Genomic DNA, 25,522 nt, shown 5'->3' with positions numbered 1-25,522 from the left:
TTTTCTTTTTAAAAAATTATAAGGTATGGCTGTGTAGTAGGGGGAATGGGAAGGGATACAGGAATTTCAAAGGGAGAGATTTAGGCAGAAATATAATTACTTCTATTTTGGACATGTTGAGTTTGAGATAGCTCTGACATCCAGTTTGAAATGTGCAACAGGCAATTAGGTGATGTGGGATTGAAATTCAGGGAAGAAAAAGACTGGGGCTAATAAAGAGATCTGAGTCATGTACCTAGAGAATCATCTAAACTCATGGGAGCTAATGAGATCACCAAAAAAAGTATGGAGAGAAGAGTAGGAGATATCGTAGGACAAAGCCTTGGGGAACACCCGCAGTGAGGAGCATGATTTGAGTGATGAATCAACAAAGGAGACTGAGGAGAGGTTAAATAGGTAGGAAAATTAGGATAGTGTAGCATTACAAAACCCGGAGAGGAGAGAATATCCAGGAGAAAGTTGTCAACTGTGTCAAATATAGGTCAAGAAGGAGGAGGACTATAAAAATGACCATCAGATTTGCAATTAGATCATTTGTGCCTTTGGAAAGAACAATTTCAAAAGCTATATATTAAAGGATTAAAGATTGAAGGAAAGGAAGTGGTACCAGTGAATACAGATAGCTTCTCTTGGGAATTTGCCAGAGAAAGAGAGAAAAAGTAATAGCTTTGAGAAAATGGCAGGGACTAGTGATTTTTTTTTAAGGATTGGAGATACTTGGCCCATTGGAAGGGAGTAGGGAGGGAGCCAATGGGGAGTAGTTGAAGGTTAGAGAGCATCCAGAGTCGGTCAACCAGGATGGTAAAGATAATTAGCATGAAGATTGAGAAAGAAGTATAGATGTTTAATGTACAGAAGGAAAGAAAAGACTCAAGGGGGACATAATAGCTGTTTTCAATATCTCACAGGCTCTCATGTAGAAAAGGGATTAGACATGCTCCCCTTCAGAGGACAGAAGCCAAAGCAATGAGTATTATCTAGTCCGTAACTCTCAATATTTTCTTTTTTTTTTTCGGCATTAAAAAAGGATGGGTTTTTTTTATTTTTACTTTGGGGTAGAGGATGCCTATAATATAAAAAAAATCAAAATCTTATCTGACATATATTTATATTTTCTTTCCTTAGTTGTCAGATTATAAGCCTGGAATTCATTTGTACATTCTAGGGGGCTGGGTCTGCTCATGCAGCTCCCTGATTCTAGGGGAAGCTATATGGGGATAGCTCAAAAGTGACGACTCAGGATACTGCAATGGATCAGGATCAGGGGGAGTTCCTTAACTTAGGTTCATTTTTTCCCCTTCTGCTTCATGTGTATAGCAAAGTAGTCATTGCATATGATGATCAGCCTGGCAATTAGTGAAAAAGCTCTGGAAGCTCACTTTTCCATCTTGGCACTGGTCCAGGTCTTTCATAATCTTGTCTACAGGAAAAGGGTCTTTCTCATTTTCCAAGAATCTAGGGAACTCTTTCCATGAGAACTCTTAGATGTTCTTTTGTTAAGTTAGCCTTTGTCCCCAGCAAACTTATGAAATGTAAACGTCATAGTTTCCATAGCATATTCCATATGAGATGGAATCTTGGTGGTGTCTTCTAAAAACTTGCCTAAGCAAGAAGCAGCAGCTAAGCAGAAACCTCAATATTTTCTATAGGAATCGTATATTTTATTAAATGATTTGATAAGACCTAGATAAATTTGATATATCATTTATATCTATAGAGACATATGGAAAACCCCATCACTGTTAGAAAAACGTTCTTTTTTTAACACCTTCAATACAACCTCAGTACATCTTCTATGCACTGGGGATCAACTTTGAATGCATATGTAATGGTGGGATGGAGGTGGCTGGCCATAGTTCAACTATTCTGAGCCTACACTGAAGGTATCATCATGCTGACAATGCAATTCCCCACCTGGGAGAGACTGAGGAACCTGCTTCTGCTAGTCAGGCAATGACAGGCAATAGAAATGCCTTTGGAAAGACTCTGGAGCATATGTAGGCATTTACTGTTTCTAGTCTGCTAACCATATGATGAATGGCAGCCTTTTGGATTGGTTGAAGTTGCAGGTGGGAACTAGAAGTGTCTTTCAAAAGGATTTCATTGGCTTCAGCCACTCTCTTTTGGTTGCACCTTTGGTTCTTGGTCTGACTCCTCTGACAGTCTCAGGAAACAGTGCTATAAAGAAAGAGGTCTTGAGCTCTCTCCCTCTGAGGCTGACCTTGGTTCTTTGTTTGCTTTGGTGTTTGCTCATTTGTTTGAGATGAAGAAGATAAATCTGGAGGCTCTGGCCTGGCAGCTTTCAAAAGGTCAGGAGAACAAGCCTCTGGGAGTGTGGATTCTGGGAGTCTAAGAGCCTCCTAAGGTAAGGCCATGCTGGGTTTTACATCTAGCTTAGTATCCACATCTCCAGAAGAGAGAAGCAACCTTTAGGATCAGGCCAAAGTCAGGCTGCTACATCCTTCATCAGGGCTCTAGGGATACTTCGAAAGGGTTGGGGGCTCTTGTCTTTCACTACTGGCTTATGACTCATTTCTAGGTATGGTTCTCTTTTTACACATAACTTCCCATCTTATACCTTGTTCAATGTTAATAATCTAAAGGAATTGTAGAATGATAATGGTGTACATACAGGTCCTTAAAGTTTGCAAAATACTCTTACATGTGTTATCTCACAACAACACTATGAAGTACCTCATTTTATCAATAGATAAATCAAGTTTCAGAGAGGTTAAGTATAGGGTCACAAAGCTAGTACTTACCTGAGATGTGTTTCAGACCCAAGTCTTCCTTACTCTAAATCTTTGCCCTGTATTTGTGATGCCAAGCTGCCTCACTCAACAAAGTAGTATCTGCAGTCATAGCTGTCATAGTCTCGTATAATTCTTACGTACACATGAAAGACTTGTTTTCCTAGGAAAGCACTTAAATCTGCTTTTTTTTCTACTGAATCACATACTGGATTTTTTGTTTGTTTTTTTTTTTTTTTGAGGTCAGGAAGGCAGGGCAATTGGGGTTAAGTTGCTTGCCCAAGGTCATACAGCTAGTAAATGTGTCAAGTGTCTGAGGCTGAATTTGAACTCAGGTCCTCCTGACTCCGGGGCCGGTGCTCTAGTTACTGCACCACCTAGCTGCCCTGAATCATATACTTTCTTAAAATTAAAATAATAAACCCAATGGGATCTTATATGTCTTTTTTTTCAACCAGCTATAGACCACTAAACACATCCAGTTAACTTTTTAAAATAAAATGTTTTATTTTGGACTTGACAATCATTAACAAACAAAGGAGGGAAAAAGAGGATTACATGTGAAACTGGGATCTACTATGTACAGCTGGTTCTTTTTTAAGATATCCTTAAACTTTAACGGGATAGAACCAGCACTGGTCTTCTTATCTGCATACACTTTTGCTCTTCCTTCTGCTCCTGTTTGTTTCATTCTGACAGGTTTCACTGACACTCTTTTCTCTTTTACTTTTTGTTTTGTATCTTCCTGATATTCCCATAAAAACCCCTCTTCCCCTAAGTTAAGACTTCTGTTGCAACAAAAAAGGATAGTTGATAAAAAAAAATTTTGCATTGTATCAGTCATGTCTGAAAGTACCTATTGTCCATCACCTCTCCATCAGCGTTAAGAAACATGCTCATCATCAGTCTTCTGAAATTTTGTGATTGGTTAGTACCTCACAGTTCCTAAATTTTTCAAAGATGTATTTTATAATGTCTATTTTTTTTTCCTTATCCTGCTCACTTCATTCTGAATCAGTTTATATAAGTCTTCTCAGATTTCCCTAAATCTCTCCTTTTTTGGCATGTCTTATAGGACAGTAATATTTTATTACATTTATATATCATAATCTGCTCAGGCACCATACAGTTAACTATGAATTATCCTTGTTAATTGGGCAAAGCAGAAGAGATAACCTTGATGGGGCTGGAGCAGAATTGAAACAACCTCAAAAACTCTACTCACTGATTTGTTTCATTTGTCTTGCCTTCAATATGAGATTGTGCGTGATGAACTCTAATTTTGATTTTTTTTTTCTTTTTTTTTTAATTTTTGGAGGGAGGAAGGCAGGGCAATTGGGGTTAAGTGACATGCCCAAGGTCACACAGCTAGTACATGTGTCAAGCGTCTGAGGTCACATTTGAACTCAGGTCCTCCTGACTCCAGGGCTGGTGCTCTACTCACTGTGCCACCTAGCTGCCCTTGATTTTTTTCTAACAGAACAAAAAGTCATATTTCAAAAAATGAAATGTGGTACATTGGGAATGGGTAACTTTAAGTATAACCAACAGAAGAGAGGTTTCTTATTAGCTTACTGGATGTGAGACTCTGGGCAAGTTACTTAACCTCCATCAGCCTCAGTTTCCTCAAAAAATGAAGATAGTAATAGGATCCACCTCCCAGGATTGCTTGGAGGATTAAGTGATATAATAAATTGTAAATTTATTATAAAGCACTTAACACAGTCCTTAGCACATTATAGTAGGCACTTATAATTTTTTTTTCTTTACTGCTTTAAAACAAAGAAAAGACAATAGAAAGCTCTTTCTTCAGATACTGTTATACCTTTGGTCATTTGTTTACTTAAATTTCACATTAAACAAAAAAGAAATCACCCTTTTGAAAGCTGATTAACAGGAAGGAACTTTGACATTTTCTACTGATGTGTTTTCCTGACCTAGTGCTGCAAAAGAACGTTGTGTTCTCTCAAAGTGAAAGTAAAAGGGTTATGTTATCGTTTGGAAAAGTCTTATCTTTCGATTTTTAGGATTAGAGTATAAGGGATACTTAATACTGCACAAAACCATTGAAGGCTTTAGAGCAAGTAATGGTTAAGAAAGAATAATTTTCCTTTGGATTATGCCCATGACAGTTTTTTCTAAAAACTATTTTTAACTAAAATCACAAGATGAGTAAAGCATTTCAGTACCTCCTGTGAATGCTCTGCCTACTTCCTCTATAATTATTCAGCTCACAAACTGGAATTTGGGGAGGAAGAATAGCAGAATATAATTTTCCATTTCTTTATCATTTTGATTGTGAATAGAACAATTTGCCTCTATTTATTTTGATGTAATTGACTGGAGGCAAAAATGTCTCATTAATATTATAGGCTACTAAATATTATAGGTTTACTGAACACCCATTTCATCTTCAAAAATAGATGTTCTGTTTCCCATGCTTTGTTTGCTATTGCTGGGATATTGTTTCATATTTCATCTGCTACTAATTTTACATGGGAAATACTCCCTGTTCAGGGACACAATACCAAAGGGCAGCTCTGCAGTTCATAGTAACCATAGCAATGACTGTTCTAAAATACAGAAAGCAAGCCTCTGCCAGCACAGATGGTATCATTTTACTGAGTAAGAATCAGGTTCGCAGGCAGTGATATCACCTGGACCCCAGAATCAGATGTGATAGTAAAGAAAGATAATAACATGAGAGCTTGTGACAGAAGCAAGTGCTTAAAAATAGACTTGATATTCAGACTAACCTTCTAGTGGAACATAATAAAGAACCTAATCTGTGCAGATATAGAAGTATTCTTTTCATGAAAGTGAATCATAATTCACCTATTTGACAATATTTGGACTTCACTAAAAATATTCCTTAGCTTATAGTCCACCAATGTTTGTTTCTGCACTGCGTAATCCAACTAACTATAATTCTAATATAACAACAATTATCCATTTCTTTATGTGTTATTATCACTGGATCAGAAAGGCAGCACAGCTTAGTGGTTAGAAGTCTGTCCTTGTCACTGTGGTAGCATATTTAAAAACCCATTTTAGTTCAAGTAAAAATATTCAGAAATAATATTTTCTCTGGCTGAAAAACCCTTTCCAGACTTTTCCCTTGAGGAATGTAAGAACAAAAGGGCTTTTTTGGAGAGTCAAGTTAGATCAACTCAACAAATATTTATTAAGGACTTAACATGTGCCAGGCACTGTGTGAAGTGAAGAAGATATAAAGAAAGTTAAAAACAGTTCCTAACCTAATGAATACGCATAGGAACAAAATCCTGAACAAAAAGTGCCTTTGGTCTTGTAAGATCCTTGCCTTCCCCATCCCCAAAGTCATTAGGGTGTGTTGTTGTTGTTGTTCAGTTGTTTTGAGTTGTGTCTGACTCTTCATGACCCCATTTGGGGTTTTCTTGGCAAAAATATTGGAGTGGTTTTCCATTACCTTCTCTACCTCATTTTACAGATGATGAACTGAGGCAAACAGGGTTAAGTGTCTTGGCCAAGGTCACACAGCTAGTAACTATGTGAGGCTACATTTGAATTCAGGTCTTCCTGACTCCCAGCCTGGTACTCTATCTACTGAGCTGCCTAGCTGCCTCTATTGGGATATGAGAAGATACCTAAAGGAAGTACCCTTTTTTCATTAAAACGGAAGTATTCTCTTCTTTTATTCAGAAAAGACTGAAATATTGATGATACTTATCTAAGGTAGGAGATCCTTGGGGAGGGCAGTCAAGGAAGGAATTGAGTAGCTATGAAGTGACTTGTTCTATTTGTTGAAGTAGGATGTTAATCCTAAACTTTATTTTAACATATTATAACATTTACCTTGTGCAAGATTCCCATAAATATTACTTGGGATAGAGAGGTAGCAAAGGGTATGGTATAATGGCAAGCAAAGTGGGACTTTTTGTTTTTTCTTTTGGAATTCTAGCTCTTGGGGGGGGGGGTGTAGAACCAAGATGGCCTCAGGAAAGCAGGGACTTGCTTAAGCTCCGCCCCTCCAAATCCCTCCAAACATCTGTAAAAAATGGCTTTGAACAAATTCTAAAGCTGCGGAACCCACAAAATAGCAAAGGGAAACAGATCTCCAGCCCAGGAGAGCCTGGATGGTCACCAGGAAGGGTCTACCGCATGGTGCTGGGAGCGGAGAGCAGCCCAGCATGGGCCCGCCAGGACAGACCAGACCCAGAGTCAGCCAGCCGGAAGCGGTCTTGGGGCCATGAAACAGTGAGCTGTGGCAGTTACTGGCCACAGAGCCAAAGAGCAGGTTAGGGGGAAACTGAGGGATCGAGTTCAGAGTGGTCCAGCCACCAGATCTGGGGGTGGAGGAGGTCGTGCAGCGGTGGTGGTTAGCAGCAGCAAGAAGCTCCTGAGGCTGCCTCCAGAGCCCTGGCTCACACGGTGGGAGGAATCTAGCAGCAGATCAGAGTGGGAATGCAACGAGCGCCTTGTGGGCACAAAGGCAGATTCTCGTGCTGTGACCTGCTTGGATCTGAATTGCGGTCCTGGTTGGCAGTTTTTGGGGGAGGAGAAGCACTGCTATGACAGAGCCTGGGTTCATGGTGGAGTAGAAGTAGTTCTGAAAACAGCAGTGCTTGGACCCTAAAGCTTGGGACAAAGTACTCTCTACTCTACAAGCAGTCATATCCTGACAAAAAGCTCAAGGGTCAAGTAGTTGGCTGGGAACATGAACAGGCAGCATAAAAGGATTCAGACTCAAACTCAAACTCTAGGTTCCTTTTTTGGTGACAAAGAAGATCAAATCATACAGACAGAAGAAGTCAACAAAGTCAAAGAGCCTACATCAAAAGCCTCCAAGAAAGATATGAATAGGGCTCAGGCCATGGAAGAGCTCAAAAAGGAGTTGGAAAAGCAAGTAAGGGAAGTAGAGGAAAAATTGGGAAGAGAAATGAGAGTAATGTGAGAAAACCATGAAAAACAAGTCAATGATTTGCTAAAGGAGACCCAAAAAAATACTGAAGAAAATAACACCTTAAAAAATAGACTAACTCAAATGGCAAAAGAGCTCCAAAAAACCAACAAGAAAAAGAATGCCTTGAAAGGCAGAATTAACCAAATGGAAAAGGAGGTCCAAGAAAACACCACCTTAAAAATTAGACTGGAGCAAGTGGAAGCTAGTGACTTGATGAGAAATCAAGATATTATAAAACAGAACCAAAGGAATGAAAAAATGGAAGACAATGTGAAATATCTCATTGGGAAAACCACTGACCTAGAAAACAGATCCAGGAGAGAGAATTTAAAAATTATTGGACTACCTGAAAGCCATGATCAAAAAAAAGAGCCTATACATCATCTTTCAAGAAATTATCAAGGAAAACTGCCCTGATATTCTAAAGCCAGAGGGTAAAATAGAAATTGAAAGATTCCACTGATCTCCTCCTGAAAAAGATCCCAAAAAGAAAACTCCTAGGAATATTGTTGCCAAATTCCAGAGTTTCCAGGTCAAGGAGAAAATACTGCAAGCAGCCAGAAAGAAATAATTTGGGTATTATGGAAACATAATGAGAATAATACAAGATCTAGCAGCTTCTACATTAAGGGACTGAAGGGCTTGGAATATGATATTCTGGAGGTCAAAGGAGCTAGGATTAAAACCAAGAATCACCTACCCAGCAAAACTGAATATAATGCTCCAAGGTAAAATATGGATTTTCAATAAAATAGAGGACTTTCAAGTTTTCTCAGTGAAAAGACCAGAGCTGAAGAGAAAATTTGACTTTCAAAAACGAGAATCAAGAGAAGCATGAAAAGGTAAACAAGAAAGAGAAATCATAAGGGACTTGCTAAAGTTGAACTGTTTTGTTTACATTCCTCCATGGAAAGATGATGTGTGTAATTCAGGAGACCTTTCTCAGTGTTAGGGGAGTTGAAAGGAATATAAACAGAGGGCACAGGATGAGTTCAATATGAAGGGATGATATCTAAAAAAATTAAATAAATTTAAGGGGTGAGAGAGGAATATATTGAGAGAAGGAGAAAGGGAGAGATAGAATGGGGTAAATTATCTCACATAAAAGTGGCAAGAGAAAGCAGTTCTGCTGGAAAGGAAGAGGGGGCAGGTGAGGGGGAATGAGCGAATCTTACTCTCATTGGATTCAACTTGAGGAGGGAATAACATACACACTCAGTTGGGTATCTTACTCCACAGGAAAGTAAGGGAAAGGAGATAAAAAAAAGTGGGGATAATAGAAGGGAGGGCAGATGGGGGAGGAGGTAATCAAAAGCAAACACATTTGAAAAGGGACAGGCTCAAGGGAGAAAATTGAATAAATGGGGGACAGGATAGGATGGAAGGAAATATAGTTAGCCTTTCACAACATAAGCATTGTGGAAGTGTTTTGCATAATGATACATGTGTTATCTATGTTGAATTGCTTGAGTGGGTGGGAAAGGAAGGGGGAGAGAATTTGGAACTCAAAGTTTTAAAAGCAGATGCTTAAAAAATTAAAAAAAAATTTTTTTTGCATGCATCTGGGAAACAAGATATATAGGGAATGGGGCATAGAAATCTATCCTGCCCTACAAGAAAGTAAGGGGGAAGGGGATGAGGAGAATGGGGTGAAGGAGGGGAGGGCTGACTGGGGAAGGAGACAATCAGAATATATGCCATCTTGGAGTGGGGAAGAGGGTAGAAATGGGGAGAAAATTTGTAACTCAAAATCTTGTGGAAATCAATGTTGAAAACTAAAGTATTAAATAAAATATATACAGAAAAAAAAGGAATTCTAGCTCTTCTCAGCACTAAGGTAATCAAGTGCCTTTGACTGAGACTTGCCTTTGTTTGAATCAAGAGTCTTTGATTGAATCAAGAGTCTTTGATGACCTGCCTAAGTCACATGAATTTGAGTCACATGGTTGTGATGCCCTCTGTGGGCTGACCTTGAAGAAGTATATATATACTCCGAGGTTAGCATTTTTCTTTGGGGGCTCAGTCATTGGAAGAGGGTTCCTGTAGTTTCACTAGTTGAGACTCTGGGTAGTCGTTAAGAAGCCCCGCCCCCCCCTCCCCTTTGAAAACCCAGATGTTGTTGCTTCTCTCTCTCTGGTAACTATGTATGTATTACTATGGACAGACAGAAGCCCTGTCTGCTGATTTGTGTCATTTGCTCTGTTTATATAATTTCTGCTTGTAATTTCTGTTTGTGTTTTCTCTGAAGTTCAGGGTGCTGACTTTTTCACCTGAACTAAGTGAACGATATATGTCTGTTTAATTAAAGTAAGATTGTAAACCCCTTAAAGTTGCTTTCTTTAGAAAAGGAGATCCAAGAACCTGTGCTAGCAGCCCTCCTGTGTGCTAGCGTTGTTGGTCTTACACCTCCACAGCAGCTGCTAGTAGCACTATTGTTACATATGGGGAAAGGACTACTCTTCCAGTTCAAAGGTTTCTCTTTCTCTAGGTTAAAATGTTTGGATTTAGAATAATGTTAAATCAAATTTAAAATGTTTCTGGTACATTTATACCTAAAACACATGACTACAATATTAACACATGTCATTACACGTATGCTCATTGACTTACATGCTAATTACTACATGTTTTTGAACATACTTTTATTTTATTGTTTTCTTTTCAATATTAATTTTCTTCTGCGTTCATGCCATGCGTGTACTTGTAGATACATTTGTCTGTTTTGTTGCATATGCAGTTTGGTTATTTGCATTTATGCCAATTTTTCTGTCTCTAGGCCTACTGATGTTGCTGTTGTTGTGCTGTCATTTCACCAATCAATCAGTAAATATTGATTAAGCACCCATTACATGCCAGGCACTGTGCTAAGCACTGGGGATACAAAAAGAAACAAAGGACAGTCCAGGCCTCTCAAGGGCATAAGTAGAAGAGTTGGCCTTGATAAAGAGAAAGTCACCTCTTCCTCAGAGATTGGAGCAAAGCAAGAGAAGACAGGCAAAGGTATAGAAGGGTTTTGATTTATGAAACAGGGGATATTTGGGAGCTCACACAAGATGGCCTCAATTTTCTCAGGATAACAAGAGGAAAGGTCATCTACTAAAAGAATGGGTGTAGAGTACAATAGGGAGCTTGGGGAGAGGAGAGAAAGTCTGCAACAATCATGGTAAAGAAGAGAGCCTGTTAGTCTATTAAGGAATATCACAAGGACTACAATGCAATTGCCCAGTTTATATTAGATACCATAAATTTGTAGCTGAGTCTAATGAAGAATGATGGGAATGATCTAGAGGATGGGAATACTTGAAAAACATGAATAGCTGTAGGACAGGAAAACAGTGAATTCAAGGTAGAAGGGCAGTGTAAAGTTTGGTCACTTATAATAATAGCTGACATTTCTATAGCATTTACTATGTGTCAGCCACTGTGCTGAGTGCTTTTACAATTACTATCCAATTTAATCCTCACAAAAATCCTGGGAGGTAGGTGCTATTATTATCTTCATTTTAGAAGTGAGGAAGCTGAGGCAGACAAAAGTGACAGAAGCTAGTAAATGTCTGGTATGTATCTGAGGCAGGATTTGAATTCACTCGGCTTCAGACGCAGCACTCTACTCCCTGATAGTAAAGATCGATAGTCTCTCTACCCCCTGCCTCCCACCATAGACTAGGAGAACAGGAAAAGACGGAGGAATTGGAGATCAAGGTTAGAATGAAAAATGGGGAAAAAAAATAAAGCAGAGAGACAGAAGCTAGGAGATAATGATCAGAAGGGAGGATTTCAGAGTTCAAGGTCATAGAGGAGAAATATAAGGTACAACCACTCATTCCTATGGGTTAACAAGGTAGAATAAAGATCTAAGTCACAGGCATTGAGGTATCAATGAACAGTGAAGCCAAGATGGTGGCAAAGTCCCATCTTGTCATTCAAATTCTTTATACCCACCCCTTACATGACATAGGTAGGGACATTTTCCGTATGACAGTTACATACATAGTTGCATGCAACTATAGGAGTTGCCTCCCTAGCAAAACCAAGTTTGAGAGTTGAAGGACCTTGCCTTCTAGTGAGTCGAGTTCCTGACCAGCACCACACTCTGGAGAAGAAGAGGATTGTACATGTGGAGCACTTTGCAGCAAAGGAGTAAAGCTATTATGTTGTTGTTCAATCATTGTGTCCCACTCTTCATGACCCCATATTTGGGGTTTTCTTGTCAAAGATACTGGAATGGTTTGACATTTCTTTCTCCAACTCATTTTGCAGATAAGGAAACTGAGACAAACAGGGTTGAGTGACTTGCCCAGGGTCACACAGCTAGTAAATGTCTGAGGCCAGATTTGAATTTAGGAAGATAAGTCTTCCTGACTCTAGGCACTTGTGGTGTTAATGTGATTAAAGATCTTCCCTGACCATTAATCCCATTAATAGGTCTCAGGTGGAGTTAGTTAAGGGAAGCTTGATTAGGGGAGGCTTGTTTGTAGGAAGGCCTATACCCTTTTGCTAATTAGGTCATGAGGATTGTGAAGCCCTCAGGCCCTAAAAAGGATATATATACTCTGAGGGTAGCAGTTAAGCTCTCTCTCAGAAGAGAGGGGGAAGAGAGGACAAAAGCAAGAAGATAAATAGGATTTGTGAGTGAGTGTTTATGGGAAGGCACCAGCAGAGGGGAAGGTTATGGGATGGTTTGGCTCCCTGCTGTGATATTGTGTTTTAAGTTCCTTGCTGTTATAATGAAATGGACTTACTGGTTTTGGGATATAATTGCTGCTATGTCGAATTGGAGTTATTGGTTTGGGGATTTGATCCTCTGGTGTCTGAATAAATGTTTTACTTCTTCTGCCTTCTATATGGAGAGGCTCTTATATTCTTCAATATAGAACTATAAAGGCATGTTCATGGTTGTGGTCAGAGTGGCCTTTGTTTTCTTTGAGTGACTCAGTTTATCTCATTGAGCCTTGCTGGGTGCTGGGTCTGCGGCTTCTCTTCTGGGGCAGGAAGCCCAGAGACCATGCCTGGGAGCAGAGAACTTGCTGTGTGATGATTCATGGGGCTGGCTGAGGGGAGGTGTTAACTCCAGAGCCATGCCCTATTGGGTGTTAACCTAGTCTATGGATGTGAACCTCCCAGGGTCCTAGGGGAAGGGGCCAACTCAAGAACCAATCGACCCTGGTCATTCAGGCAGCGCTTGATGATGTCAAAAACTATAAAAGGGGAGAAGACGGCTTGAAAATCCCTCTTTCCTTTTCCGGTTGGCATGGGAGCAGTGGCGAGCGTGACTCTGGGCCAGCCCTTGCTCTCAGGCTGAGCCCAGATGTTGGTAACTATGAATTGTATTGGGTCTGTCTGTTGATATTTGTAATTTGTTTGTATTTTGTTCTGAAGTTCGGGGTGCTGGTTCTGTTTTCCCCTGAACTAAATGAATGTTCTGAACTTCATGGTGCTGGATTTTTTCCCCTGAAGTAAGTGAATGAATCTGTGTTTGGTCTGTCTGTTAATGCTTGTCTGTATGCTCCCCTGAACTAAGTGAATGCTGGATTAAAGAAAGCTGGTCAACCCCTTCACCGTGCTTTCCTAGTTTAAGCAGATAAAAAGAACCTGTGCTTTCCCGGCATGCCGGCAGCCTCCTGGGTGCATCTTATGCCCCCACAGAAGCTGCAAGCTGGATTGTTAAAACAATGGTCACCATCGACATTGTGACACTTGCCTTACAGATACAGCACTGCACTCTATCTACTTCACCATCCAGCTGCCCAAAGCTGTTAAATGGGGGAAACAAAAGACTTGGATTTTGCTCTTTACTATTATGGAGTCAGTAAGACTTGAGTTCAAATCTGGCCTCAGACATGAGTGTGTGACTTTGGACAAGCCACTTAACCTCTTTGAGACATAGTCTTCTCATCTGTAAAATGGAGATAATAGCACCTACCTTTCAGTGTTGCTATGGGGATAAAGTGAGATTCTATTTGTAAGTCACTTTTGCAAACCTTAAAGCACTATATAAATGCTAACCATTATTTAGTTATGAAGACAGTGCAGGTTCAATGGGAAGAATGAAGCTTACTCTTTCTAGAGAAGTTTAAATCCTTAGAGACTTGAGCCTGTGGCTTCTCCAAGTTCATTTCCCCTCCAGGAGGCAGTCCAAACCACAGGCTGAAGCCAGGAGTCTAGAGGACTGCACAAAGGCTATGGGGGAAGGTGGGACTCATTGGAAGAAAAAAAAGAGGAAAAAAATCCATTGTTTATGGGCTATTATGACTTCTTTATGTTGTTTTGCATGTTCTATAGGGTGGAATAAAGGCTATGTTCCTACAGGATCTAGAAACCTTTTTATTCACATCTGTATAAACTTACAAATGAATTGTTTGAGCTATATAATAATAATAATAATAATAATAATAGTTATCATTTATGTAGAGCTTGCTTCCTGTGCCCTTTTCATAATCAAGGAAGAAGTCAAATTGTGCTGGTTAAATGAAGCAATATCCTATTTTAACACTGCACAGCCTTACCAGTACACTCATGAGCACATTTTCCCAAAATGTTGTCTCCCTTTGATTTAGTCATACTTCTACTTTAATAATGACATTTGGGGAAGGGGAGTGTATGCTAAATTTTGGCAAGCATTTTGGCAAATGTAAGAAGAATCAATATAGGTTTTGTATTACTCAAACTAGTGATTTCAGGATAGGATCATAGGCTCATTTTAACAGCACACATTTATTTAGTATTTTGTATTTGTTGGTCATTGCAGCTTCCCCATAACTTCTGTGAAGTAGGTGTTATTTTTCAGGTGAGCATACTAAGGCTCATTATTGTTAAGTGACTCACCCAGGATCACACACTTACTAAGGATCTGAGGTAGGAAAGAGTCAAATCTAAGTCTTGGATCATAGATTTAGAACTGGAAAGGACCTCAGAGGCCTTCTAATCCAGTCCTGGCGTTTTATAAATGAGGAACGGAAAGCCCAGAGAAGTAAAGTGACTTGCCCAAAGTCAAACAAGTAGGAGAAGCAGTATTGGAAACCGATTCATCTGAGACATCAAAAAAAGATGGTAAGTAGGCCCACATTTCCATAATATATACATTGTGGTTCAACACAAAATGACTTTAACACTACCAAAAAAATAAAGAAAAAGCCCATTTTCATCAACTTGAAGAGAAAAAAAGGTTAAAAATGGAAAAAAAAATTTGATCTTTCACAACAAAAGGTCCCCAGTTTTCCATTAGATCCCAGCTTGAAACTAAACTTTTCATTTGTACACAAAGGTGAGAGTGGGTGGAATATTAAAATGGAGATTAATAATGAGACATCTCTGCAGACTTTGCTCATGCATAGATCATAGATTTAGAGCCAGGAAGGGACCCCAGAGATTGTCTAGTCTTCCCCCTCAATTTTCCAGAAGGGAACAAGCAAAGTTAAGTGACTCATCTATTAGTCAGAGGTCGGAGGGGAATTTGAACAAAAGTCCTCTGATTGCACCACCAACCCTCCCCTCCTCTGCCCTAGAGCATGCCCTTTTCTCTTTAACTGGAATGTGGGGGAGAGCGGGTAAACATGCATCACACCTTAACGATAGAGGGTATCTATGCTTCATGATTACTAGCAGTACAGGGCTTTGCGTTATTCCTCTATAAAAATGAGAGAAAATTTATAAGCTGGTATATTCACAGGATCCCAGATTTAGAACTGGCAGGAATCTCAGAGACCATCGAGTTCAATCCCTTCTTTTTGCAGATGGGGAAACCGAGGCCCAGTGACCTGTCCGAGGTCACACAGGGAGTAAGGAACACGGAGGTATGTTAAACCTCTAAAGACTCTTCGAGCTCGAAATCCCTATGACTTTAAAAAAATATATTGATCTCTTTTAAGTTAACATCGAGTAAATTTCCCCCGATCTTTATAACTTTGAACTATAGCTACACTATGTATTAAAACCTTCTAATCGCAAGAGACCCCCCGATTATGGACGCCAACAAAGGGAAAACTGCTGGGCGTGGACAAAAACCCTAGATCCGTCACCGAGTTCTCAAGCCGTGGGTTGGTCCTGCCCTCCAGTCCTTCGCGGTGTGGGATAGGCGCTCTTACCCCCTTGCTAAATTCGGGATCCTGGAAGGCTTGTAAGCCGGCAAACTGTGTAAAAATCCTTGCAATAAGTTGCTGTCCAAGTTCTGAGGAGTGGGCGCAGTAGGCACTCTCTTGGGCAAGTAGTTCAATGATCAGAACCTCACTTTCACTTTAGGATTCTGGAGCTCCGGAGCCGCAGTTTTGAGGGTGAGTTACTTACTCCTACCACCCTTCCCCCCTTTTAAAAATTTCCTTTTCCTTAACGTAGTGAACATGTCTCCTTCTCTGTGTAGGGAGGGTAGGAGAGGGAGAGCTGTTGACAGATGGATCTCATCTGACTCATAGGTGGGTTGTCGTGTGTGTATGTTTAAATCATTATTTTGCCGGGCCTTTCTCTGGCAGGGGTCCCGGACCAGCTGCTGGCTGGACCTGGAAGGGAGCAGACACTAGGACAGAAACGAGACGTGACGTTCTACCCTTGGGAGGCCCTGAGGTTTTCTTGTTCCGAGAGAAAGAGGAACCTTTTTTCCTGCCCTGGTCTTTGTATTCCTTTTTGACCCACTGAAACTCGGGCAGCAGCTCAAAGTTTAGGCCCATCAGGAACTTTCATTTGCTTAACAGTGAAACTAGTGGCTAGCACTCCAAGGATCTGTGAAGCTGAGCGGTTTCAGTTTTTTTCTCACTTGAAATAGTCCGGGGGTGGGGATGGGGCAGGGGGAAAGAAGGTGTTTATATGCTTGCTCGTCCTTTGTTCTCGAAGAGGACCGTGACGTCAGGGGAAGGTGGTGTCTTAACTTGCAAGGATTCAAGAGAGGCTGGGCTGTATAGATGTGGTTTTATATTCGAAGGATTGGTTATTTTTGAAGTCTTACCCCTCCCTCAAAAAAATAGTTTGTAGAGGGTGGAGCAAGAGAGAGTTTATTTCTGTGAAACCAAAGACTATTCTCTATTGTTTTATAATTGTGTTCCTAATGGCAGGTTTTTTGACAGAGCTGGGTGTGCCGGGTTTGTGTTCCAAGTTGGTCAGTCTGTTTTTCTCTTCAGAGTAAAACATCACAAAGTTGTTACTTGAAAGCTTCCAAATAATTTTAGTTTTATAGGGCTGATAGCTGGAAGGGACCTTCGAGATCATTCTGTCTGGTCCAACCCTCCCCAGTCTTTTTTTTTTTTTTTTTTTTTTTACAGATGAGGAAACTGAGTCCTAGAGAAGTTAACTTTAGATTTCGAGAAAGCACCTAGGGAAGGGAGCTGAAACTGCAGTGACCCTAAATAGGTCACTTGGCCTTCATCTATAAAGTGGGGACGATAGTCCCATTAGAATCCACCTTGAAGAACTGTGAGAAGGGTGCATTTTGTTTGCTTTTCAAATTAAAAAAATTATATGTATTTTTTTACACCACCTACCTTTACAACTATATCTTTGTACACCTCCCTCCCCCTTCCCCCCCCATAGGCACCACCCAGAGATGTTAAGAGGGTTAAGTGACTTGGCCAGGGTCACACAGCTACTAAGTGTTTGAGGCCATATTTGAACTCAGGAAGATGAGTCTTCTATGATTTGAGGCCTGGGATTGTGACACCTACCTTCCCTAGCAAAACCGATGGATAGATTCAAAAAGTCTGAAGAAAACATGTGCAATGTGTAAACCTCCTACCTCCTTGAAGGTGTAGGTTGGAGGTGTTTACCCCTATCTCTTCGTTTGAGTCCTATTTGATCTTTATAATTCTGTTACATTTACTTTGGATTTTCTGGTATGTTTTCAATTTACATTGTTGTAGCTATTGTGTATATTGTTTCCTTGGCTCTGCTTACTTCACTCTGCATCATTTTACATTGATCTTCCCATGCTTCCATGTATTCTTCATATACATAATTTTTTAGGGGACAGTAATAGTACATTACATTCATGTACCACAGTTTGTTTGGCCATTCTCTGATCAATGGGCATCCACTATAATTTCAATTCTTAGTTACCATAAAAAGTGTTGCTATAAATATTTTGTAGTATAGACAGTTCTTACGTTAGGTAAGTGGCAATTTTTATATAATACAAATTTTCTCCCTCTTCACATGGGGAAGGGAGAAAAGCAGGGAGAGGGGGCCAGCACAGAGTTCAAGAGAAGAGAAAGCAAGAGGAAGAACAGGTGAGGACAGATACTGGGGGCCACACATGGACACAGACAGGAGAGGATGGCAATAAGAACCTGGAGACAGGGCAACACAGGCTGGGACAGATGGGTTGCCCCAGCCAGACTGATGAAGACAGATGGGTAGCAGAGCAAAGGTTTCCTCTCTGGCCAGCTGCACTAATGGTGGTGTTCTCTCTGCCCTTCTGCTTTCACTTGAAGAGTTTTTTTTTTTTCTGGTGAGGGGAGAATACAGAATTGAGGGACAGGTGGGGAGAGAGAGAGCACAGTACTGTACAATAAAGTTAACATAGGAATTTTTGGAAAATGTGGATTTCCTTCAGAATTCTTTACCTAAGCGAGAACTGCTTGTATAGGGGGACTTTTTTCTTATCAGTGGTCTCCTTGGGGTATAAACCCAGTAACTGAGTCTCTGGTTCAAAAGGTATGACCGTTTTAGGTACTTCATTTACATAATTCCAAAATGCTTTCCAAAAAGGCTTTACTTTTCACAGCTCTATCAACAACGTATTAGTGTTGCCGATCTTTCCACCAGCTCTTTAACATTGACCATTGCCATTTTTCACCATTTTTGCCAATGTATAAGGTGTGAGATGAAGCCTCAGGATTGTTTTGATTTACATTTCTTTCATTATTAGTGATTTGGAGCATTTTTTCACATGAAAACTTTGCAATTCTTTTCAGAACTGTTCATATTCTTTGACTGAATTCTGAGCAGAGAAGCCAAGAGAAAGTCATAGTGAATCATTTTTCCAGCCCAGGATAGTTTAGGAAGATTAACAGAAAAGTGTGCAGACATTGAGGGTGAGGGACAGCCCAGAGGGCCAGGAACACTGTATAACAGACATAGTGGGGAAACAGCCCAGGACTCAGGGACAATAAAGAGACTGAACATCTGGGTAGAAAAAGATCCCAGAGAACCCTGTACTAGCTCTGGAAGTACGAATGGGTGCCATCTAGCATCTCTGTTGCCTAGCTCTGTTTTCTAGTTCCCCATTGCAGTTCTAGGGAGGAAAGAATACTTGTGATCAGGAGGGATTAGAGGCCATACCTGAGTAAGGAGCAGAGGGCAATGAACAAACCTCTTCCCGGATCACATTACATTGGAAGCATTGAGAATTTACAGGCTTTTTGAACTGTGAAAGCACAAGAAACACAGTCATCCTACTCAGAAGTCAGCAAAGCCCAACTCTAACATAAAGTCCAAAATTAAAAAAAAAATAGACTTGAATAATGAGCAAACAGGAAAAAAAAATCTGACCACAAAAAGGTACTATGGTGACAGTGAAGCTGGAGAAACAAACTCAAAGACAATGACATGAAAACATCTATAAGCAAAGCCTCAAAGTAAAATGCAGATTCAACACCCCAAAAAAACAATAACAAAAAGACTAATAAGAATGCTTATAGGAGTTAAAGAAAGGGGGGTTTTTTAAGCAAAAAAAAAAAAGTAATTTTAGAAACCAAATAAAAACCAAGTAGAAGAAAAATTAGAACTGTGTAAGAAAATTATGAAGAGAAATAACAGCTTAGTAAAAGATGCACAAAAATACTAAAAAATAACTCCATAAAAATCAAAATTGTCCAAATGGTTAGGAAAAAAAGGTACAAAAACCTGACTGAAGAAAATAACTCCTTAAAAATTAGAATTGGTCAAGTGGAAGCTAATGATTCCATGAGACATCAAGAAACAATAAAATAAAGTCAAAAACTGAAAAAGTAGAAGAAAATGTGAAATATCTCATTGGGAAAACAACTAACCTGGAAAACAGATTGAAGAGAGATAATTTAAAAATCAATGGACTACCTGAAAGCCATGAACGAAGAAAGAAAGAGCCTAGACATCATATTTCAAGAAATTATAAAGGAAAACTTCTCAGATACCTTGAGAAACAGAGGGCAAAGTAGGAATTTGAAAGAATCTACCAGTCACCTTCTGAAAGAAATCCCCAAATAAAAACTCCCAGATATGTGACAGCCAAATCCAGAGCTCCAAGGTCAAGGAGAAGATTTTGAAAACAGCCAGAAAGAAAGATTTCAAATACTGTGGAGCCACAGTCAGGATCACACAAGATTCAGTATCATAAAAGAATAGAGGGCTTGGAATATTATGTTTCATAAGCCAAAGAAGCTAGAATTACAACTAAGAATAACCTATCCAGGAAAATTGTGTATAATCCTATGGGGAGAAAACAGGTATTTAATGAAATAGAAGACTTTAAGCATTCATGATGAAAAAACCAGTGCAGAATGGTAAACTTGACATTCAAACACTAGAAAAGTATAAAAAGATAACGTGAGAAATCATAAGGAACTAAAGAAGATTAAATTGTTTATATTTCTATATGGGAAGATACATATAATCACTAAGAACTTTATCATCACTTAGGTTAGTAAGAGGGTGTGGGTGGTGAGTCTATTATATTGAGATGATCTCAATAGAAGAATTTAAGAAAAGAAAAAGGGATGCACTGGGAGAAGGGGGGAAAAGAGAAGAACAGGGGAAATCTCACATAAATGAAGTGGCAAGGAAGAGTCTATACAATGAAGAAGGGAGAATGAAAGGGAGAGTGGGAAATGCTTGAACTTCACTCTCATCATAACTGGTTCAAGAAGGGAAGAATATACATACACAAACAGTTGGGTACAGAAATTCATTTTACACAACAGGGAAGTAGGGAGGAAAGGGGCTAACAGGAAAAGGAGAAGGAATAAGAGAAAAACTAGATTAAGGGAGACAATGGTCAGAAGATAAACAGACCCTTGAGGAAGGATAAGGGTAAAAAAAGAAAAGGCTAAATATAAGAGAATGGGATGGAAGGATACAGCTAGCAATCATAACTGTGAATGGGAGGAACTCATCCATAAAATGGAAGGGAATAGCAGAATGTATTAGAAACCAGCATCCAAAATATGTGGGGGTTTTTTGTTTGTTTTTACAAGAAACACACTCAAAACAGAGAAGCACACACAGAGTTCAAATAAGGAGCTGGAGCAGAATCTATTGTGCTTCTGCTGAAGTAAAAAAGGAAAAGGTAGTAATCATGAGCTCAGACATAGCAAAAGCAAAATTAGACCTAATTAAAATAGATAATCATAAATAAAGGTATTATCAGCAATGAACTAATATCAATACTGAACACATATGCACTAAATAGCATAGCACCTAAATTCTTGAAGGAGAAATTAAATGAGCTGTAGGAGGAAATAGACTGTGAAAGTATCCTAGTGGAAGACCTTAATTTATCCCTTTCAGACCTAGATAAAGCTAGCCATAAAATAAACAAGAAAGAACTTAAGAAGATGAATAGAGTTTTAGGAAAGTTAGAGCTGTGGAGAATATTGAATAGAAATAGAATTGAGTATACCTTTTTCTTGGCTATGCATGGCACCTTCACAAAAATTGACCATGCATTAGGCTGTAAAAACCTCACAAACAAACGCAGAAAAGCAGAAATATTAAATGCATCTTTTTCTGGCCATAATGCAATAAAAATTACACTCAATAAGGATTCTTTGAAGTATAGAAATTGATTGGAAACCAAATAACTTAATCTTAAAGAATGAGTGGTTCCAAGAACAAATAATAGAGACAATCAATAGTTTAAGATAATTACAGCAATGAGACCACAACCAAAAATTTGTGGGATGCAGCCAAAACAGTACTTAGGGGAAAATTTATATCTCCAAATGCTTACATCAATAAAAGGGAGAAAGAGCATACCAATGAATTGGACATGCAACTTAAAAAAGAGATAGAGAAAGAACAAGAAAAACAACAAATTAAAATCTCCCAATTAAATACCAAGAGAGAAATCTTGAAGATAAAAAGTGAGATTAATAAAATTGAAAGAAAAAACATTTAGCTAATAAGTAAAATTAGGAGCTAGTTTTATGAAGAAAAAAACAATAAAATAAACAATTGGTTAATTTGGTTTTTAAAAAGAAAGAAGAAAACCAAACCAGCATCAAAAATGGAAAGGGTGAATACAAAGCCAATGAAGATGAAATAAAATCAAATATTAGTAGGTATTTTGCCCAACTTCATGCCTATAAAACTGAGTCTAAATGAAAAGGATGAATATTTATAAAAATATAAATTGCCCAGATTAATAGAAGATGAAATAGAATACTTTTTAAAAACCCATCTGAGAAAAAGCAATTAAACAAGTCATAAACCATCTCTTTAAGAATAAGCCTCAGGACCAGGTGGATTTATGAGTGAATTCTACAAACATTCAATGAACAATTAATTCTGATAGTATATAAACTGGAAAAATAGGTAAAGAAGGAGTCCTATCATATGCCTTTTATGAAAAATATGGTTTTGATGCCCAAATCAGGGAGATCCAAAACAGAGAAAGAAAACCAATTTCCCTAATGAATGATGATGCAAAAATTTTTTAAAATAAATGCTAACAAAGATATTAGAACAATATATTACAAAGATCATACACTATGACCAGTCTGGATTTATACCAAGGGCTGGTTCAATATTAGATAAAACGTAATATTAGTTTACCATAATAGCAAAACAACAAAAATCATATAATTATTTCAATAGATTCAGAAAAAGCTTTCAATAAAATACAACACTCATTCCTATTAAATACATTAGGAAGGAAAGGAATAAATGGAGCTTTTCTTAAGATAATAAATAGTATCTATTTAAAACCAAGAGCAAGCATTATCTGTAATGGAAACTAGAAGTCTTTCGAATAAGATCACGGATGAAGCAAGAATGTTCCTTATTACTATTATCATTCAATATTGTGCTAGAAATGCTATCTATAGCAATAAGACAAGAAAAAGAAATTGAAAGAATAAGCATAGGCAATGAGGAAACAAAACTATCACTCTTTGCAGGTGTTATGATGTATAGAGAAGCCTAGAGAGCCAAATAAAAACTAGTTGAAACAACAGCTTCAGTGAAGTTGCAGGATATAAAATATACCCACACAAATCATTAGCATTTCTATATATGTCTAGCAAAACCAAGCAGGAAGAGATAAAGAGATTGTATTTAAAAAGCTCAAGTCAGTATAAAATACCTGGGAGTCTGTGTGCCAAGATACACACAAGAACTATATGAACATGATTACAAAATACCCTTCATACAAATAAAGATAGATCTAAGTAATTGGAGAAATATTAATTGCTCATGGGTAGGAAGAGCCAATATAGTAAAAATGACAATACTAGCCAAATTAATTTACCTATTCAGTGCCATATCAATCAAAGTACCAAAGAATTATTTTATAGAGCTAGAAAAAACAATAAATTTCATCTGGAGGAACAAAAGGTTAAGAATATTGAGAGAATCAAGGAAATAAAAATGTGAATGGTGCCTAGCAGTAACAGACCTTAAACTATACTACAAAGCTGTAATCATCAAAGCAGTTTGGTACTGGATATGAATAGAGTGGTTGATCAGTGGAATAGATTAGGTGCACAATGTATAGAAGCAAATGAACACAGTAACCTGTGTTTGATAAACCAAAAGATCCCATTATTGGGGCAAGGACTCACTATATAACAAAAACTGCTAAGAAGTGGAAAGCAGCCTGGAAGAAAGTAGGCATAGACTAACCTCTCACACTGTGTAACAAGACAAAATGGGTAAATAATTTAGACATAAAAGGTGATATCATAAACAGAATAGTGGATCATGGAAGAAATTACCTGTCAGATCTATGGTTAGGGGGAAAGTTCATGACCAAACAAGAAATAGAGGGGTTTATGGGAGGTAAAATGAATAATTTTTTTTACATAATATTAAAAAGGTTTTATGCAAACAAAACCAATGCAACCAAAATTAGAAGAAAAGCAGGAAACTGGAGAAAAAGAACCTTTGCCGCAAGTTTCTCTGATAAGGGTCTCATTTCTAAAATATATAGGAAACTGAGCCACATATGTATAAGAATAGGAGCCATTCCCCAATTGACAAATGGTCAAGGGATATGAATAGGAAGTTTTCAGAGGAAGAAATCCAAGCTATCAATAGTCATATGAAAAAAATTCTCTAAATGATTAATAATTAGAGAAATGCAAATTAAAACAACTCTGAAGCATCACCTTGTACCTATCAGATTGACTAAGACTAAGATGACAGAAAAGGAAAATGACAGATGCTAGAGGGGATGTAGGAAAACAGGTATACTAATGCACTGGTGGTAGAACTGTGTACTAGTCCAACCAATTCTGGAGCAATTTGAAACTATACCCAAAGAAGTATAAAATTGGGCATACCCTTTGACCTAGCAATACCACTACTAGATCTTTACCCCAAAGAGATAAAAGAAGTAGTAAAAGAACCCATATGTACAAAAATATTTAATTTATAACAGTTCCTTTTGCAATGGCAAAGTATTGGAAATGGAAGGGATGCTCATCAATTGGGGAATGGCTTAACAAGTTATAGCATATGAATGTGATGGAATATTATTGTGCTGTAAGGAATGAAGGGTATGATTTACAAAAAACATGGTAAGACTTATATGAACCGATGCAAAGTAAAGTGAGCAGAACCAGAAGAACAATGTATATATTAACAGCAATTGTAAAGATAATCAATTGTGAAAGACTTAGTAATTGTGATCAATACAATGATCCACCACAATTCCAAAGGACTGATGACGAAAAATGTTATCTACCTCCACAAAGAGAAGTGATGAAATCAGAGTGCACATTTTATTTCTTCTTTTTTTTTGGTGGTGGGGAGGAACATAGCTAATATGAAATTATATTTTGCATGACTTCATATGTAATATATTTCTTCCCTTCTCAATGAATGAAGAGAAGTGGATGGAGGTAGAAAAAAATCTTTGTTGACTATGAAATGTAATAGAAAAAGGAAGTCAAATTTAGCTAAACAGGTTAAAAGCTAAGAAGTTCAAGAAGGTTGAAACTTTGAGGAAAAAATATATAATATACATGTTTCCAGCCTCAAGTCTTTCCCCCACTCCAAGCCATTCTCCCCTGAGCTGTCAAACTGATATTCCTAAAATACAGGTCTTACCACACCCCCTCTACTCCCAATCAGAAACCTCCAGTGGCTCCCTACTGCTTTCAGGATCAAATAAAATCTTCTGATTGGCTTTTAAAATCCTTCCTTATCTGACCTTTTTCTACCTTTCTAGTCTTCTTACATCTTACTCCACCTCTCCTACACCCACCACACACCCTGGAATCCAGTGACATTAGCCTCCTTGCTGCTTCTTTAACTAGGCACTATCTCCGGACTGCTTGTTTTCGTGACTCTTTCATGCCTGGAATGTTCTTCCTTTTTGTCATCACTTCCTGGCTTCTTTCAAGTCTAAGCTAAAATTCCACTTTCTGTAAAAAAAAAAAAAAAAAAAAAAAAAATTAAATGCTAGTGCCTTTCCTCTGAAATTACCTCCAGATTATCTTGTATATCTTGTTTGTATATGGTTATTTGCATGTTATCTCTCCCATGAGATTGTGAGTTTATCAAGGGCAGACTTTTTGCCTTTCTTTTATACATCCAGAGCTTAGCACAGTGCCTTGCTCATAGTAGTTGTTGCTTAATCAGTGTTTATTAAAATCAACTTGATTGGTCTCAAGTCTCCTTTAAAGCCACACCCTACCTGTCTCATCAT

At 38.4% G+C, this 25,522-nt stretch overlaps 1 protein-coding gene and 1 pseudogene across 2 annotated transcripts in view; one reads left to right on the top strand and one right to left on the bottom strand.

Moving 5' to 3' along the window:
- Positions 1-1,285: 1,285 nt before the first annotated feature.
- LOC118847144 lies at positions 1,286-25,522 on the bottom strand (annotated as a pseudogene).
- Positions 15,735-25,522, top strand: part of CFLAR (CASP8 and FADD like apoptosis regulator) — a 62,647-nt gene continuing 52,859 nt past the window's right edge. For both annotated transcript variants that reach the window (XM_036755207.1, XM_036755205.1), the window contains exon 1: positions 15,735-15,962. The gene's annotated coding sequence lies outside the window, so the exon portion shown is untranslated. The remainder of the gene's footprint in view (positions 15,963-25,522) is intronic.

This window comes from Trichosurus vulpecula, chromosome 4 (genome assembly GCF_011100635.1).
Source record: "Trichosurus vulpecula isolate mTriVul1 chromosome 4, mTriVul1.pri, whole genome shotgun sequence".
Lineage (NCBI taxonomy): Eukaryota > Metazoa > Chordata > Mammalia > Diprotodontia > Phalangeridae > Trichosurus > Trichosurus vulpecula.
The sequence above is the reverse complement of the archived record's forward strand: the minus strand, read 5'-3'. Positions and strand labels throughout refer to the sequence as shown.